The sequence below is a fragment of the Caretta caretta genome, chromosome 5, assembly GCF_965140235.1.
Source record: "Caretta caretta isolate rCarCar2 chromosome 5, rCarCar1.hap1, whole genome shotgun sequence".
NCBI classification, from domain to species: Eukaryota; Metazoa; Chordata; order Testudines; family Cheloniidae; genus Caretta; species Caretta caretta.
Genome location: NC_134210.1, coordinates 106,808,975 through 106,823,818, shown reverse-complemented (window position 1 = coordinate 106,823,818; position 14,844 = coordinate 106,808,975). Strand labels below are relative to the sequence as shown.

General features: G+C 37.1%; 1 protein-coding gene across 38 annotated transcripts in view; it reads left to right on the top strand.

The window, feature by feature from the left end:
- The window catches only part of PTPRD (protein tyrosine phosphatase receptor type D), a 1,703,394-nt gene that overhangs the window by 1,150,342 nt on the left and 538,208 nt on the right, over positions 1–14,844 (top strand). The window lies entirely within an intron of this gene.

The following is a 14,844-nucleotide window of genomic DNA, read 5'->3' as shown; positions in this document are numbered from 1 at the left end:
CAAACATGTACTATGTAAGTTGGTTGAGTTAAAGTTTAGGCTCCCTCCAGGCTTTCATGCAATCATTTGAGCGCTGCAAAAGATGATGGATGAGATTCTCACCCCTGCTCTGGCCACTCTATGTCAGCTAAAATTCCAAGATCCAGCTACGGGAGGATTCCCCTGGTGCAGAAACTGAGGAAGGCAGCCATAGGTTATCCTTGAGGAACTCCTTATAATTCCTGACATGCCGAGGGTAGGGCTGAGGGCAGGAGGAGTATTTCAGGAATGGGGCTGCAGCACATAGTGCTGTGGAGATTCCAGGCAGCAAGACAGCCCACGAGGCTGTCTAAATTCTGCCAGGGGCCACCACCCTCCCCCTGGGCTGCAAGTTCTGTGCTGCACCTCTGAGAGATTCAGCACGGAATCCAGTACTGCCCATTGTAAGCATTCAAGAATCATAAGTGAGACCCAAACAATTCATGAGGTTGGTTGAAAAATCATGAAATTTATTAAAATACTATGTTATTATTTCTTTTTATGAGCCTTCTAATTTACACTTGATTCATATTTTTAAGCTTCTCTGTACAACCATGAAGGTTAGAAAATTACTGGGTGTTGTGAGAATGGAAATTCTCATGAAATGACTTGATTCTAGGATGTGGGACTTAAAAAAACAACAACAACAACAAAACCACCTAATACCATGTCTCACAGTCAAGGTGCCAGAGTTGGGAACACTAAGAATTTCATACTGCATGTCTTGTTTACACTAGACTTCTCAACCATGTTAGTTAGAATCCATTAGTAACATCTTCTAACAAAACACCTTTTATTCAGATCTAGACACGGCCTCTGTGTCTTTCATGACAATGGGGCATGATTTTTGTATATGCTCCTTCCTGTGTTTCGCCCTGTTAATTTGGGTGGGTAATCTGAGCTAAGATTCTGATTCACTGGAGACAGTTTTCACCCCCAAGCAAGTTCTAATGAAACATTAGTTCTCCATCCTGATGCACCCCCTCTCTCCTTACTCCGCCTCCTCTCCTTCCCGTCTCTGAAGCAGCTCTTTCCTCCTCCTTCCTGCTGCTGCCCATCTTTTTCCTTTCCCCATCTCCCTTTGCTACATAGAATCTGCCAGATTTAGGCAGGTCTTTATTTATTTAGCACTCACCTGCAGCCATGCTACATTTGCAATTTTTATGTTGATTATAAAAAGGTGAAGTGTTAGTTTACAAATTTCCCAGTTTAAGGTGTTGGGTTTTTTTAATCGAAAGGGAAAGCTACAGTCTAGTGTGGCTACTAATAAGCATGATGGAAAACTGCTATTGGCTGAGCTTTTATTTTTCAATTTCTCTTTTATACACACGGATGATTTTAAATCTGTACCTATTGCTGACTTTCTTTATTTTGACAACAATTATGATTTTTTAACTCATGATTTGATACATCGAGGAGCGAAGGGGGGGAATAGGTTCTCTTGGCACATCCCTCTCCCTTCCTTCAACATCTCCGTACGGAAAATCAAGTTCAGAGGGGTTGAGTTCACTAGCTAGCAGCAAGAAGTGCCTGATCAGAACTACTGACCTCTCATCTGGAGATATCCTGAATTAATAGGGTCAGTACAGCCAAGGAAAGACTGGTATTCATCCAGTATCACGAGCAAGGTGTCTTGCAAAATGCATAGCTCTATGATTTCCTTGTGTTAAGAACATTGATTTATTGATTATTTATTAACCAAATCATTTCAGAAAATATATCTACTGTCAAAATATTTTGACTAATCAAATATTTACTCTGTCTCTTTGGTGTTTTTCCCCATATAAACAAGTATATTTAATCATGGACCCAAGCCTATTGTGTCTTTATAGGAAAAACTACTGTTCAAGTCAGTGGGTATTTTGTGTGTGTCAGACTGTGTCTTAAATGTTTCCCTATCAGAGAAGCCACTTGTTCTGCTTTCTGGCATTTTTGAAGTAGGAGTCCTATGGAGTGATATTATTATTATTATTTATTATTATTGCAGTGTAATGATGTATTTTCTGAAGATTAATGTTCCAAAAATGACATTCTGAAAAACAGTTATCTAATGCTGTCACATAAGACCGCCTTTATCAAGTATTGTAGAAACAACAGTTCAGTGACTAGAGTAGTTCATTCCATCGCTTGGTAGTGTTGTTATTTTGACAGAAAGCTGCATCCTGTAAGCGTCTTAGACAAACATTTCTTTAGAAATGATATCAGTCAAGGAAGCATGCACTGTCTAAACAAGTTTGGAATAACACGATTTGTTTTGTTTTCTTCTCGATGAATGTGTTCGAGTGTATTGTTTTATAGTATATTTAAACACCTCTATAAGTTTGTGGTCTCTTCAGTTTCTCTGTTTAATTTGTACATCTGTTATTCTTTATTGTCTAAGCTTCATGCAGTATACATTGCATTCACCAACAAGGGCATCTAAAATATGCATGCATTGGAATCTGGGAAGGATTTGGTGAATTTGACAGATTTCAAATATGAATATAAATTTTTGACCATTTGAACTATTGCAGTTCAAACACAGGCTGTCCCCTTTAAATCACACTCAGTAATACTGAAACAGCTTCCTGTCACCTTGTGAAAGCCACTAATAATAATCCATTATCACGTAATGTATGGGAGCACTGACTTACTATAGTTTTCTCATTAAGGAGCTGACTCTGTGGTCAAGTAATTTTCTGTATTTGGTGCCAGTGTGCATCTAAGGCAGGTGGGTCAAGGGATGCACTTTCAATTCTTTCATTCCAGAAAAGAGGAAACCCAAACTCAGATTGCAAACGCTTGTACAGAAGGCTCCAAATATAGTAAAATTGCTGTCAAAACTTGTGCACGTTACACACACTTTAGTTTCTATTTAACCTATTTCCCTTTAGGGGACTCTGTTCTTTTTCTTCAGTTGTACTCTAGTCCTACATAGAAATGAAACTGTTACTAAAAATGTGGAATTATCTGACTGGATATAAATATATGGTTGTAGAATGATCATATATTCATATAATGCTTATAATCTACCCGCCCTTCCCAAAGCACTTCATAAATCTTGCCAAACAATTGTACGAATTACATGTAATATATATGCACCTCATACATGGTGATGATATCGTTATGAAAAGTGTAGAGCATTGGTTTTTTTTTTGTGAACTTTTGGCTGCCTCACCTGAACTCTGCCTACTAATCCCTCAGCCCTGGAACTGCTTTGAACATTGCAAACCTCAGAATACTTCAAATAGTCTCCTCTTTTATTTAACCTTGAAGGGAAATGCCTACCAAGAGGAAACATTTCTTTACTCCACATATAAAATTCTTCCACTCTTTTCCCTCCCCACCCAATTTACATTTACCTGAGATCCGCTGTTCACAATATTCAGCCCTGAAGCCATGTCCATTTTAAGGACTGATATCCCATAAACCTTCCAGGGTAGAAATAGAAGCCTTATGCTACTGCAAAAGAGAGAGAGAGCCCCAGCTTTCCAATGGGGTACTCATCACTTATTTCATGTCCTGGAGAGTCCTATGATAGCCTTTAAAATAAGATTTTATTATGTATATAAAATGAACTCTGGGTCATTCTGATATATTTCTAAAATACAGTAGTTCCCGTTTTGGTTATCCTTCCTCCAAAGTTTATATGGTTTAACTCATGGTACTGAGGGAGTCTGGTTCTACTGGTGGTGTGATATAGAAAACAGTACCATGTTTTAAAAAACATTTAAAAAATATTCTAAAATAGATTTTCAGTAAAATACATGGCATATCCAGTATACATGATCACAACATGATATAAAGATTTTGTTGGCATTTATTAAGGAATGATTTGAGGACTGGAAAACCTGCCTTGTAGTCAAAGACTAAAAGCTCAATCTATTTAGCTTAACAAAGAGAAGTTAAAGAGGTGACTAGTTTATGGTCTATAACGGCGATGTCCAATATGTTCAACAGTAGCCACATGTGGCTAATAGGCTATTGAATTATGGCTAATGCATGTGGGTTTTTTATAATATGGCTTAATGTGGCTTTTTTATAATGTGGCTAATAAGAAAAATTCAAAACCACCAGTGTGGCTAGCATCGAATTTCTATTGGACACCGCTGGTCTATAAGTACTTATGTAGGGGAAATATTTTTGATAGTAGAAGGCTCTTTAATGTAGCAGACAAAGGCACAACAAAATCCGACTGCTAGAAGCTGAAGCTAGACAAATTCAGAGTAGAAATAATGCATACATTTTAATAGTGAGGGTAATTAACCATTGAAACAATTTACCAGAGGATGTAGTGGATTCTCCATCATCTGAAGTCTTTAAATCAAGACTGGATGTTTTCATAAAAGAGCCACTGTTTCTCAAGCAGATGCTATGGCTTGATGCTGAAATCACTTAGTTGGTATAATTCTATGGCCTCTCTCAGACAGGGGGTCAGAATAGATTATTGTAATGGTCCCTTCTGGACTTAAAGTTTATGAATGTATGACTATTCATGAGCAACTTTACCAGATATACATTGTTTTAATATATATTTTATAGAACTGTTATATTTACATTTGATTTGTTTAGCTCATTCAGTATATCCTATATGTTTGTGATTAGTTTTGAAGACAAGTAAATTTCTTCAAAGTTTTCACTGTCTGGTTTTCATAGTTTTTTTTTTTTTTTTTTTTAATTGCAAACATGGTGAAAATAAATGTACCACAGACATTTTAGGGTTCTGTTGTATATAAATCACTTCCCCCCACTTTTGGAGTGTAGCCCCTGGGGTGGTGGTGGGTGGGTGGGAACAAAGATATTATACCTCTGATCTGTCATTTGGGCCCTTCGGTGTTACCATAATACATACACATATATACAGTAAAGTTCAGTGCTTCCTCCCCTGTGCCCAGCCCCACTCCTTGAACATAATTCCACATATTGCTGCTAGGGCCTGGCATTTGGGCCCCATGACACTTATGAGCACAGAGCAATTTCCAGTTGCAAGGGATGGTCTCTCCCAGGCTGCTGCTGATTATGCTACACCTATTGTAATCTTCCTCCCAGATGTCTGCCTTTGATGAAGATCCAGTGTGGTCTCTGGTCACAAAGGGTACAGCTGAATAGTGCACAGTGTTCTCATTACTTAAACCTAGGACTCATTGCAAGGGGGGGACCCTAACATTCTAATTTTAGCTTTGACTCTGGCCATAGTCAAGTTACTTAACTATAGCTTTTCTTCCCCCATTTTTGAAATGGGACTAGTTATATTTACCTGCCTCAAAGAGGGGTTGTGATTATTAATTGAATTCTGTATCATGGTCTTATAGAAGAGGGGTGGAAATCACCAGGCTCTCCAGAAGCTGGGGGCCTACTATCTCCCTCTTCCCTGGCTTATTTGGAGAATCATCTCTTGAAACTCATTTAAAAAATGCTGACCACAATGCACAGACCTCGATGCAAACACACAATTTCTGTAGCAGCAGGTACAGGGGAGAGGATGGGGATTTAGGTACAAAATGAGTGAGCTGAAGAAGGGAGTGTGACACAATCATTTAATTGACCTTTCCCTAAATCTTAATTCTAGTCCTATGCACACCAGTGTGATTGTGGAGAGAAGGCAACTTATATTTATGGAGAAAGATCCTGAAAGATTGCTTGCAGGCCCACTCAAAGATGCTAAGTTTGATTAAGTGAAGAGGAATAATATATCTGATTGAAATGGCAATAATTTAGGTAGCCAGCATGTAAATACCAAAGTTTGACTTTGTCCAAAAAACTTGGATTAACAACTCTTTCCTCCCAGTTAGTGCCAAAAGATTTTCAACGTCCTCAAGTTGTCAAAACTTTGTCATGTTTTCATGTCACCAGAAAGACAGTCCCTCCCAAGTTTTATTTTGGAGGTGTCACTTTTTCAGTGCCGAATCAAGTGGAGGATGTCATCTACAGCAGTGGCTCTCAACCTTCCAGACTACTGCACCCCTTTCAGGAGTCTGATTTGTTTTGCGTACCCGCAAGTTTCACCTCACTTAAAAATTACTTGCTTACAAAATTAGATATAAAAATCAAAAGTGTCACAGCCACACTATTACTGAAAAATTGCTTACGTTCTCATTTTTACTATATAATTATAAAATAAATCATTTGGAATATAAATATTGTACTTACATTTCAATGTATAGTATATAGAGCAGTATAAACAAGCCATTGTATGAAATGTTAGTTTGCACTGACTTCGCTAGTGCTTTTTATATAGGCTGTTGTAAAACTACGCAAATATCTAGATGAGTTGATGTAGCCCCTGGAAGACCTCTGCGTACTCCCAGGGGTACATGTAGCCCTGGTTGAGAACCGCTGATCTACAGAATCACCAACATCACTTCCTGCAGCATCTAGCTTTCGCTAGTAGTCTCCTGTGCAAGTATCAACTGAATCTGAGCCAAAGTTTATAAAATCTCTCAAGATCACAGCTTACTCTGATACTGGTGCAATCCTTATTTTATTCATTCTTTATCAAACATTATCAGGAGAGTACATGAAAATGGCTCAATTCTCAACTGAGCTCTCTAGAGTGGACAAGGACTCTAGTCCGCAGCTCTCCCAAACCTGAATAAGCAGCAACAGCATTCACTCCTCCAAGTTGGGACTTTGATCAGGTCTTGAGTTGTAATAAGAATTCTTCACAGCAAGACACAGGCAGAGACACTGCCAGACTCAAACACCGGGGGGAACCAGAAGTAGGACTCCAGCTTCTTAACTGCTGGCTGACATCTGGGAAGGGGGAAGTAATGGCTCCCACACTGGCTGGGCCAAGAAGGAAGGACATCCACTCGGGGGTTGTCAAGTAGTGCTCTGAGGGGGAGAGAGACCTTTCCCTCCATTGGGGATGGGGGATCATGAGGGTGTAGTAAATCCTGAGGAAGATGCAGTGTAAATTTGCCTATGAAAGAAACACAGGATCAATCCGCGGACAGAGACCAGACCCCCCTCATCACCGCAGTCCCCACAAAATGACTGAAAAGCTGTCCTGCTCCAAGAGGCCCATATAATTTGCACCCACAAAAGTGCATGGGATATTCTGGGTCATTTTGTGGGGTGCAGACTCAAAAGATTGAGAACCAGTTTTTATAACGAGTTCTAGGTAAACTTTACCTGTAACTGGATTTTTCTTAACACTGCCCTGTCCTAGTTTCTTATGCATACTCTGGTGCCATTTCCTCTGGTGTCAGCTGATATCAGCCGCCCTCTCAGTTATTTTTAATTCCTCTTTTCAGTCCAGTAGCCAGTCTGCCATTTGGGTACCATTATCTTCTCATGCACTTGTAAAGTAGGAGAGCTTCATTTTGATCATAAGGGTAATTTTGTTGTCCTCCAGCTGGAACACCACTCTTCTCTAACTATCTCCTTCAGCTACTTCTTGTGCCACCCTCCCACGCCCTCATCTGATTTTCTACAGTCTACAGGATATGGCACGCTTAATCTCTGTAGATTTCAGTTTGGGAACTGCCATTGTCCCTTCTGTCTTAAACCAAAAAATGATTGCAATATGACATCTTCAGGGAGGTGGTGATCATGAGTCAACTCGTAACATTATTGGGTTGAAAAGTATCTGAGCTATATATTTTTTTTTCTATGTAGACTCTGGTATGAGGTTGCCTCGTGACAGTCCTCTCCTCTTGGGTATTCTATTGCTGAAATCAACTGTTTTAATATCTCCTTCCCCAGCATTGGTTATGTGAGCATAACACGTCCCAAAAACCTTTCACCAAAGTTGGTTATTAGATTTTGAGGCATGAGAATTAGTCGGTCAGCCAGTGTTAAATTCCATAAGTTTCTTGTGTTATATAAAGCATTGCTAAAATTCCTGACGTCTATATTTGTTTCACCAAATGAATGGACCTTAAGCTGGGGACTACACTGGTATTTTTGAGCTTAATATTATTAGAAGTTACTGTGGGAATGAATGAGGATCATATTACACTCTATATTCTGCAGACTGTTTACGGAGCAAGAAAGTAGTTTAATAAACAAATACTTACTTTGCCTCTTTAAAGGGAATTATGTTTATTTTGGAAGCTTCCTCTTGGTAATATAATCCATGTTTTAAAAAAATAGCTTTTCCTTTTATGTTTACCATCTCTAAAAAGAGGGGGGAAAGCCTAATGGATGAATATATACACTCATCCTCGGTATAGATCAACACAGCAGTTATAAAGGCTCAGCTACAAACCAAAAAAGAATAATATTCAATAGAACATTTGGTTTAGATATTAAACTACGGAAGTTAAATAGCTCGCCTTATTTGATTTTGTAAAAGCCTTGTAAAAGTAAACTACAGGGGGCAGGAAATATTAACCAGATTTCACAAGAATGCTGATGCACAAAATTAATTGGGGCTGCGTAGCAGCTTTACAGAATCTTGTGGATCTTGGAAATTATTTGTCTAGTCTTTTTTTATTAAATGATTGATTATATTGTTTTGAAATCGGCTAAAAAAAATTGGTGATTTGGTTTAGACTCCTGATTTTTAGGCGGTAAAATCCAGAGAACAAGATGATATAAAGTTCTGTTCAGGACTTTGGTTTCAAAGACCATTCCCCACTGCCCCCAAATCTTAAGTTACTTTCTGTTACTCTTTTTTATTACTTCCATCAGAGTCTGTTTTAAAAATAAACTGAAGCAATTTTCATTAGTTCTGCATCCCCAGAGTTTTGCATAACATGACGTATTTTACCAACACACACAATGAAATTAAAATCATGTCCTGGCTGTCTCTTATCTCAGCAAGGTACTTTTTCTTCTTTAAATCTTCTTCTCCATTGAGATCTGCTTCCTTGATGGATTAGAAAACTAGTGTGAGTTTTCCAGTTTGTCAACAAATGTAGGACCTAAATGCAGACATGTGTAACTCTATATCAGGGATAAGATGAACCTAGTAAGTGCAACAAAGGGACACCTAGATTGTTTTGTTGTTTCTGCTTTATCATGTGTGTTTACTGATGGTTATTAATGCCACCAAACAAAATACACTGATTCTTTTCCCTTCTAGCTTTCATACTGAAAAAAACTTAAACAATTCTCCAGATTCCAGAATAATCTGTTACTAATCCAGGTTCAGATCTATGTTCCTAGTTGTACACGTAAAATGGTCGTTTTAATATATGTTCATTCATGAAAAAATATATGGTCTTTTTTCAACGTTATGTAGGAATTAGGGCTGTCAATTAATCGCAGTTAACTCATGTGATTAACTCAAAAAAATGAATCGTGATTTAAAATTTGTATCGAGATTAATCTCAGTTTTAATCTCACTGTTAAACAGTAGAATACCAATTGAAATTTATTAAATATTTTTGGATATTTTTCCACATTTTTAAATATATTGATTTCAATTACAACACAGTATACAAAGTAGACAATGCTCACTTTATATTGTTATTTTTATTACAAATATTTGCACTATAAAAATAGCAAACAAAATAAATAGTATTTTTCAATTCACCTCATACAAGTACTTAGTGCAATCTCTTTATCATGAAAGTGTAACTTACAAATGTAGGGTTTTTTTGTTACATAACTGCACTCAAAACCAAAACAACGTAAAACTTTAGAGCCTACAAGTCAACTCAGTCCTACTTATTGTTCAGCCAATCGCTAAGAGAAACAAATTTATTTACATTTACGGGAGATACTGCTGCCTGCTTCTTATTTACGTCATCTAAAAGTGAGAACAGGTGTTCGCATGGCACTTTTGTAGCTGGCATTGCAAGGTATTTACATGCCAGATATGCTAAACATTCATATGCTCCATTGCGCTTCGGCCACCATTCCAGAGGACATGCTTCCAGGCTGACGATGCTCAATAAAAAAATAATGTATTAATTAAATTTGAGACTGAACTCCTTGCAGGAAAATTGCATGTCTCCTACTCTGTTTTACCCACATTCTGCCATATATTTCATGTTATAGCAGTCTCAGATGATGATCCAGCATATGTTGTTCGTTTTAAGAACACTTTCACTGCAGATTTGACAAAATGCAAAGAAGGTACCAATGTGAGATTTCTAAAGATAGCTACAGCACTCAACCCAAGGTTTAAGAATCTGAAGTGCCTTCCAAAATCTGAGAGGGACAAGATATAGAGCATGCTTTCAGAAGTCTTAAAAGAGCAACACTCTGATGCAGAAACTACAGAACCCGAAAAACCAAAAAAGAAAATCCACCCTCTGCTGGTGGCATCTGACTCAGATGATGAAAATGAACATGGATCGGTCCTCGCTGCTTTGGATGATTATTGAGCAGAACCCGTTATCAGTATGGACTCATGTCATCTAGAATGATGGTTGAAGCATAAAGGGACATATGAATCTTTAGTACATCTGTCACATAAATATCTTGCAACGCCAGCTACAACAGTGCCATGTGAATGCCTGTTCTCACTTTCAGGTGATATTGTAAACAAGACATGGGCAGCATTATCTCCTGCAAATGTAAACAAACTTGTTTGTCTGAGCGATTGGCTGAATAATAAGTAGGACTGAGTGGATGTGTAGGCTCTAAAGTTTTATATTTTTTTTTGTTGAATGCATTTATTTTTTTCACATAATTCTACATTTGTAAATTCAACTTTCATCATAAAGAGATTGCACTACAGTACTTGTTTTAGGTGAATTGAAAAATGCTATTACTTTTGGTTTTTTACAGTGCAAAATATTTGTAATAAAAATAAATATAAAGTGAGCACTGTACACTTTGTATTCTGTGTTGTCATTGAAATCAATATATTTTAAAATGTAGAAAATATCCAAAACTATTTAAATAAATGGTATTCTATTGTTGTTTAACAGTGCGATTAATCATGCAATTAATCACAATTAATTTTTAATTGTGTGATTAATCACAATTAATTGTTTTATCTGTTTGACAGCCCTAGTAGGAATTATGCCTAATTTGGTAAAACATTATATTTCATAAAAATGTAGTGATCTTGTTAATGGGATATTGCACTCAAGCTCTTAAAGTACTAGTGCTGATCAAGCTCCTAATAACTGAAGTCATTTTTTAAAAGAAACATTTTTTCACAAAAGCTGTTCTGACTTACCCTTTTAAATGATATCCTTCATACTATTAAGAGTACTATAAAACATATTGAACCTGTTCCTTAGTTCACAGAAGCTAATAATCTTTTAAATTATTAAGTCCATCCATCAAATTGTACCCTTTTGCCCTCTCCCCTGCTTACAGAACTATTTTTACAATAACAACTGTATAACTATAATCAATGTGTGTGGTTTACTCGCAGATCCCCAGGGACTCAAGAAACTTTTTCAAACTGTTAGTTCAATCCTGCAACCCTCACCTACATGAGAAATCTCAGTGAAATCAATGGGATGTATACGTACATATACATCTTGATCCACCGCTGAAATTCAGTCACCTGTGAGGTGAGGTAAACTAACAGTAACCCCACTCAAGAGTTTAGGAAGAATACATTACTTCAATGAAACTACATGAGAATTTAGGTAGGGATAATATAAATACTCAAAAGTACTTGAATCAATGCACCTGGGCTAACATCTACTTCTGGGGAAAATCCTCTGGATTTTCAGTTCACAGAATTGGTTTTATATCCCATTCCAAAGACAGCACCATCATTAGTCTTAAAATCATGGCTAGGGCATTGGCTCAGGGCTGACTCAAAGGGTATGTGTTCACTGCAAAGTTAACTCAAGTTACCTACAGTTGAGTTACTCCTCTTGAGTTAATCTGACTCAAGTGACAGTAGCCAGACTGCAAAATAACACTTGAGTGGCTGTGTCCACCTTGGTGCTATACTTGCCCAGGCCTAATATTTTTGGGTCATATCCCTGTGGTTCTGTATGCGGATCCACTCTAAGAATTCTTTCCCAGTGAACTGTGGTAGAACTTGTCTCTCCTCCCTGGGTACTCAAGGGGATATTTGGGAAGGCACTGGAGAAGCAGCAGTACTTGAGTGGCATTATGCTGTGACCACATTATAAAGTGGTTGTGTTAGCAGCTGGCATGTTGTGCTAATTCAGTATTTAGCCTATTCATCCCAGTCAACTCAACTTGAGTTAAGGTTTTTGTATATGGACAGGACTCGAGTTAACTTAGCAGATGAAGACAATCCCAAAAGAATGTGTAAGTGTGAAAGGAGCTCAATTTATGAATTTGCCATGGTGCCAGTTGGATTTTAAAGCTGAAATCTAACAAACCAGGTGTACCAGTATATAAGAGAATCCAATAGGATAACCCCTTTTTATTGATTTTGGGGAGTGTTAGGTTACTAGTTTAATGCTGGTCAGCTTTTAACTTGAACTGTATTTTTCAAATCAGGACTGTTGCTTACTCTTAACCAATCAACAATTTATTAATTTAACCAGAACCACATTCGTATACAATCAACAGTTCACTCAGATGTAGACACAACCGGTTGTGTGTAGTACATACCCAATAAAGTTATCAAGCAATTATCACGGACTAGAGTTGAGGCTCAACAGTTATGTCAAAGAACAATGCAAATGATCAAGATCTCTTATTACATTTATATATGATAATAAATTCTCAGTTCCTTACACATTTATCACACTCCCAAGTATGCAGTTGTCTGTAAGGCACCTTTTAAGAGTGTGTTTACTACTCTTTGACTGGATTGGTCCAAAAGGGACAAGTATGGAATATTAAAAGCAATTGCTTAAAACAATTATTTTGATCTCTCTTAGGATATTTGCTTGGACTTATAAAGGAGTTAAAATCTAAAATATGGTTAACTTGAGGTCTCACTAGAGAGCATGGATAACCTACAGTTATTTATAGTAAAGAATAGAAGGGGGAATACAGTCTTTGAAATGAAATTTCACCACTTCTTCTTACCCTCTTAACCCTGGGATGGGGGACAGCCCTTTTCACACAGCTAGTCTGAGTGTTGGTCACACTTCAGATTCTGCAGCTTCTTGTGTCAAGTTCAGTCAATTCTTCTGAGCACATGGTGACTTCAGTTTATATACCCTAGTCTCAGGGCTCATAGGAGGGGGCAAGCCTCTTATTCCTATTGGACACATGCCAAGTGAGTGCTTAGCTCAATCAGTTTCTTTGCTGCTTCCATTGGTATCCAGTAGATGGTGTTGGCATACAATGAATTTCTTCAATCCTTTTCTTATCGGAGACTTTTTAAGTTTGATTCATTTCAAGGAATATATTTTATTATTGGCCCCTGCTATCAATTGGGATCCCCCCATTTTAAGCAATTTTTCTTAATATCCCAAAGTTATACTCTTGTTTCTATGTTTTAGCATACCCTGTTCTAGAGAATTCCTATTACATCTGACATGCTACAATTATTTACAGTGAAAACCAACAAAAACCCCATAATCTTCTAAATTTGGAAGACATACTCCATACATGTTGTTTAGGACTAACAATATAATAAGAGACATTATTCACATATAGAAAAATTTAGGTCTGACTCACAAGGCAAACAAACATGAAGCTTCTCATTTGGGGTGAAAGATAAATTATCCATGGTATACTGAATTTATAAGACAAACAATATATAGTTTATAATTTGGGCTGAAAACTTGTGGATTGGATGTTTTGGGGTAACAGGCAGTTTGTCCTATTTGACATTTAATCTTACAGTCATATTTCTAGTTTGTTTAACTTGCAGCTTCCTCACCATCTCTTGATCCACTCAGTGTGCAGTGGGCCACATTGTATAGGAAAGCAAAGTGTGACCCTTGCCTGGTAATTTGGAGTTCTTTTTAGCAAGTTGGGAGGGAGAATTTTTTTGATCCATATGCAAATTGAGAGAGATTCTTGCCTAAGTGATAAACGATGCTCTCATTTAGCCATTTTAGTTTCTATGTTTGGGGAGGGGAATGCCTGACCTGTGGGTCCTTAGACAAAGTGGCTCAACTGATATGAACCATTTTCCTATTCCCTTCAAAGGTGAATCCTCTTTTGAAATAAACAGAGGTGAATAGCTTTCTAATTTTTGAGGGCCAGAAGAAATCATTAGTTATTAATTCAAGGCATATTTGTTTCATATATCCCTCACAAAGGGAATACCACCTATTGAATCACTCAGATCTCTTCCCACCAGACCTATAGTTCCTCATATGCATGTTCTGAGCCAGTCCCACCTGGCTTAGCTGATGAAACTTGAGAAAATCACAGTCCTGGAGGCTGCAAAGTGTATCTGACTTCGTGCAGATAAATAAAACAGTGGGAAATTAAAAAATAAAACAGTCACAGAGAATTTTTAATTTGACTAAGAACTAGTTCCAATTCGATAACATTTTTTCACTTCCCAGTTCTTTCCTTTTAATCCATTTTAAGTCACAATACCAATATTTATTGTTAATAGTTGCATTGAAATCTATCTTAACCAATAGTAAGAAACAGTTAATAAATATTAATTAGGAGAAAAATTCTCTCTCTATATATATTCTCTATATAAGAATGTTTGCACTTCTAATTAAAGTTATCCTTAAAAGACATATTGTAATCTTGGTACTCAAGCATTTAAAAAACAACAACAAAAAAACCATATCCTGACAGTTGTCAGAGTTGTGACACAAAAATTCTACTCAGATCCCAAATACTGAACATTTTTAATATTTTATATGTTTTGTTGAATGACGTCCAAAGTCTAGAGTGAAAACACAGGTTACATGTATGTGTTTTATGTAAGTTAAGTTCTGCATAGATGCAGGCAGATACAACCTGTTAAGATGGAAGAAAACTTTTGTTCCATACAAAATGACTAATACTCTTAATATAGATGGGATGCATTTAGAACCTTCTCCAATAAATTGATTTCAGAAATTCTAATTTAAATAAATG